Source organism: Cygnus olor, chromosome 21 (genome assembly GCF_009769625.2).
Source record: "Cygnus olor isolate bCygOlo1 chromosome 21, bCygOlo1.pri.v2, whole genome shotgun sequence".
Taxonomy (NCBI): Eukaryota; Metazoa; Chordata; class Aves; order Anseriformes; family Anatidae; genus Cygnus; species Cygnus olor.
The window spans coordinates 8,808,331-8,813,404 of record NC_049189.1 but is presented as its reverse complement, the minus strand read 5'-3'; positions in this window follow the sequence as shown (position 1 = coordinate 8,813,404).

The window sequence follows — 5,074 nt, the reverse complement described above, 5'->3', positions numbered from 1 at the left end:
CCGGCGGCAGGCAGGGCGCGCGGCCGGCAGGGGGCGCTGCTGCGGCGGAGGCCCCGCCCCGCCTCTAAGGTGGGGGTGGCAGCGGGCACGCGCGGCGGTGCCGGGAACGCGCCCGGGCCGAGGGCGCTGCGGTGGCGGAGCCCCCCCCCCCCCCCCCCCCCCCCGAGGCCGCCCCCACAGGGCCCGCGGCGACCCCGGGGCTGGGGGCTCCCCACGCCGATCCCAGCCCCCTGCCCCCAGCCGGGGCCGCTACGGACAGTGCCGAGGCCCCGGGGCTGAGGGTTTATGGGCAGCGGCAGCTAAACAGCGCGGCCCTCCCCGCAGGGCCCTCGGCGGAGGAGAGCCCAGCCGCCATCTCCTGGGGTGTCAGCGCCCCTCCGAGTAAAAAGCACTGCCCTTCAGGAGCACCCAAAGAAAACCTCCGGGCCCTGCCAATTTAAGAAGCACGAACGAAAAAGCGGCCTTTCTGGCTGTTTAGAGGCACGTTTAGATTCACCGAGTCCTTAAAACCCAGGAAGAGCTGGCGGCCTCGTAGTGCGGCTCAGGAAGGCCGAGTGGTGGCAGCAGGAAGCCTGCCGTTAAAAGTCCCTGCAGGGAAGAGCTGAAAACCGTCTGGCGGGGCTGAAAAGTCTCTCTGCCCCTCCTCTGGTTCTGCCTGCAGTGCCCAGCCCCGGTTCTGTGCCTCCTGCAATGGACAAGATGTACAGACCGGGGCCATGAGCAGGAGCTGAAATGCTTTTAGCGCGTCAGAGAGACGATTCCCGCACTCTCAGTACCGTTTATGCCATCAAGCCATTAACAAACCCATCTCTCTGGACCAAAAGAAGACATCAAGGCTCATGTCAGCAAACATCAGCTCCGGGGAGCATGTCCAAGAGAGGATCAGATGTTAAGAGCATCCTTCTGCCATCCCTGATAAACAAGCCCCATGTTATCTGCACATCCAAAGACAGAGCAAAACCACTCTGCCCAGTGCTAATGGCATCAGAAGCACACCTACGTCTGCTGCCGGGACTGCCCATCCCCGGGGGGTTGCAGCAGGCCGTTGGCTTCAGACCACACTCACTCATGGAAGTGCAAGTGGAGAGAAATATTTCCAAAATACCGTGCCCAGGTGGATTTCTACCTGCAGCTGCTGTTTCCAAAGCCAGCAAGCTGAACCACGCCGTCCCCGCTGTGGCACTGTTTCAGGAGGAGGAAGGGCCGTTTGCACAGCGGTGCTCCTTGCTGCAACCAGTTTTACCCAAAAAAACATATAAATGCAAGATTTCCCATGTCACCAAGGCCATTCTCAGCTTGTATGTGGACCAACTCAGGACAGTCAGTGTCCTCAAATGCAAAAGCATTAAATTAATCTTGGGTGTGTACAGAGGAAACTGAATGGAAACAGGTCTCAAAGGAGAAGGCTGACTTTCAATCTTTTTTCCTGCGTTATGTACAGCAGCTGCAACAGCCCCTGTTTGCCTTCTCCCCCTTCCCTCCCAGTGAATGCGGCTTGGTATGCCCTGAGGAGCATACCCAGAAAAGAACCCTGGAAAGACAGCCAGGGTTCTTTTAAAATTCAAAGCCCCACAGTTCCTTGCTATGACTTACGCAGAAGTTCAAAATGAAAAAAAAAAAACCTCCCCAGATGCACAGAATCAAACCCTCAGCAGTGTTTTCTGAAATGAGTCACAGACACCTGCTGCCTCGTTCACTCCTCACCTACATGTTTACTCCTCCAAGCAAAGAGGGCACGCGTTCGTCCAAATGCAAGGCATGAGAGATGTGTGGGAGCACGGAGCAGCTGGCACCTCACCTGTGGACAGCTCAGACTTTCTCTCTGTGGCACTGCATTGCGCCGACTCCTCCCAGTTGCTGTTTGGTGCCTTGTTCATGATGAAACTCCTGCCCCATTGATCCAAAATGCATCAAGGAAAGGGCACAGGAGAGGCTGAACCAAGTGGATGCACTCATGAGCCTGGAGGTACTGAGGGGATCCTCCCTCCCCAAGCTGTCTCAGTGGTTTTGCCAACACTGGCTACTCTGTTCTCTAATAATTGATATGTTACCGAGATGTGATGCTGGAGTAGAAACTCGTCCTCTGCTGCAGGTGCCACAGGAGGCTCCAGTTTGGCACATTTCACCCACCCGCCACCAGCTCCATCCCCGCCCGTTTTACTTGGGGCGGGTTGCTCGGCTCTGCAGCAGTGCCCCACACAAGCCCGCGAGCTCCATGTCTCACCTTTTGGTACTTTCTGTGTATTTTCATACAGCCGTAGTGTTTTCACTCTTCTGCTACAAACCCAAGGGAAACGCCTTTGCCACACCTAAAGTGACAGGGAGCTGCAGCCGCCAGGTTCAGCCACACAGCAGGACCTAAGGGAGCGGAGGGCTCAGGACAAGGAGCAGAGCTGGAAGAAGGCTGGCTCAGAGCACTAACCCTCTGTGACAGGCAGCTGTCACTCCAACAGCAAGTGCTGGCACCCAGGGGAATTGCAGTGGAGCATGGGGGAGTTCTGGGGCACAGCGGGCCAGGGCCTTTGCTGGAGGTGTGAAGTCACGTACCAAACCACAAGCTGCAAAGGACAGAAGGCTGTGAACATCACCCTAACCCCCTTGTGCATGTACATCAACATACAGCTTTTCATAGCATCATAGAATAATTAAGGTTGGAAAAGACCTCCAAGATCATCTGGTCCAACCTACCACCACCACCACCCACTAAACCACGTCCCCAAGCACCACGTCCAACCTTCCCTTGAACACCCCCAGGGACGGTGACTCCACCACCTCCCCAGGCAACCCGTCCCAACGCCTGACCGCTCTTTCTGAGAAGAAATGTCTCCTCATTTCCAACCTGAACCTCCCCTGGCACAACTTTGGGCCATTCCCTTTAGTCCTAGTTTTAAGAACAGATACAACCAGGGCAGGAATACCCTCCTCCCAGAGGAGCATAAATCACCACACAAGAAGGTCCCTGATGTTGCTGTAATTAGCACCACGGAAAAACCCATGCAGTAATTAACTTTCTCCCTTCCAAGTTAAGATTTAATATCATGCAGCAAAATAGGACCTGAGGTGATGAAACAAGCAGAGAAAAAAGAAAAAAATATATCAAATTAGGCACTCATGACTTGATAAGGAATTAATTATGCCCTGGTCTAATAATAACAACACACTGCTTTTAATCTGCCCTGTGCTCCAAGCAAGGAAGGGCGTGCTGGGAAAAGCTGCTTGAAAAGTCCTGCACTGCCCGAGGACTGGGCCGCTGCCAGGGCCAGCCACCGGGATGGGGCTGAGCTACGGCGATGGCAGCACCGGGACAGTAGAAAGCCCAGGGCAGGAGGGACGCAGGCTGCGGGGAAGCTTTGTCACACCCCTGTGAGACCAGGACACCTTCTGAGGGCTCAGATCCGGCTGGCCAGGATGGCTCCAGCGTGCGCGGCAGCGGGATGCAGGAGGAGAGGTTGGGAAATCGTGGCGAGGAGTCAGGAAGGTCTGCTTGGGCCCCAGCTTGGGTCCACTCCGGGGCACGCTGGCCTCATCAGCCCAGGAATGACCCACATCCCTCGGACATGCTGCTCTTCCCCTCGCAGGAGGGAACAGCTCTTCCCACGGGGAATCGGTGCTGCCAGCCCTCGGGGGCACGGGGACCTTCCCCCAACAAGTGCATGCTCCTCACCACGAGGGGAAGGCAAAAATCTGTACGGGTAACACGTGCCGGTAGCTGGAGAGGCTGCAGTGAGCAAATCCATCTCCCCGGGGAGGAGCAGTGCTGCCGGTGCCAGCAGCCCCAGCCCGTAAAGCTGGGCACTGGGGCGGTTTGCCGCTCTTCAGCCAGGCAGGACAACGCTCTTCTCCTGCTGCCTTAGAAGTGAGGAGAGTCCAGCTCCACCGAGAAGCCCCACCTCCATCCCCGCTGGGCCAGACCCCAGGGGCACAGTTCCCTGGGTACTGAGGGTAGGCATCTCCTCAGCTCTGATCTTTGCCTCCCCCCAGCTCTTGGTGGAAAAGAGAGGCTGGAGATGGCTTACCAGCCCCACACACCACTGAGCCTCCCTGGTAAAGCAGGACTTTGGGCATGCAGACAGGACACAGGACCCATCTTGGAGATCATCTGAGATCAAGTTTGATTCGTTTCATTTTCTCCAGTGCTCTGGTACAGATACATCCAGTGTAAGCGGCCCCTGCACACTCCTGTCTCACTCTGGCAGCTCAGACACTCAATGCCAAGGGGAAATCACAGAATCATAGAACGGCTTGGGTTGGAAAGGACCTTAAATTCCAACCCCCCTGCCACGGGCAGGGATGCCACCCACCAGATCAGGTTGCCCAGGGCCTCATCCAACCTGGTCTTGAACACCTCCAGGCATGGGGCATCCACAACCTCTCTGGGTAGCCTGTTCCAGTGCCTCACCACCCTCTGAGTGAAGAATTTCCTCCTAGCCTCTAATCTAAATCTCCCCTCTTTTAGTTTAAAGCCATTCCCCCTCATCCTATCATTGTCTGCCTGAGCAAAAAGTTGCTCTCCATCTTTTTTTTTTTTATAAGCTCCCTTTGAGTATAAGAAGCTGCGATGAGGTCACCCCGGAGCCTTCTCTTCTCCAGGCTAAACATCCCCAGCTCCCTCAGCCTTTCCTCACAGAATGCACGAGGGCTGTGGAACACCCACCTTCCGAACCATGCACAGCAGCCAGGCCAACGGCCTGAAGCTTGCCTGGCACTTTTGAGGACGCTCTTCCAGAACTAGGGGGCTCCAGGCCACCCCATGCTTGAGGCTCAGGGGTTCAGACTCTGCACCAGCTGGGACAGAGACCCACGTACTCAAGTCACAACAGACCTTTCTGCGTGGGGTTTTGACCACTCTTCCCAGGCCACAGGGCTTCCTAAGTATGCGTGGTTTAATGAGGGCCAAAATCCAGCCCTGAAATCATTACCTGCCGCGGGCAGTCACACTGAGGTACACCAGAGCCAGACAGGTAGGACACATTTTGTAGCATTACCACATCCGCCCCAAGCATGTTTGCTTTTTGCCCCAAGCCCTCTTGAAATTACTCCACCTGATATTATCTGCCACTTGATACAGCTTGGC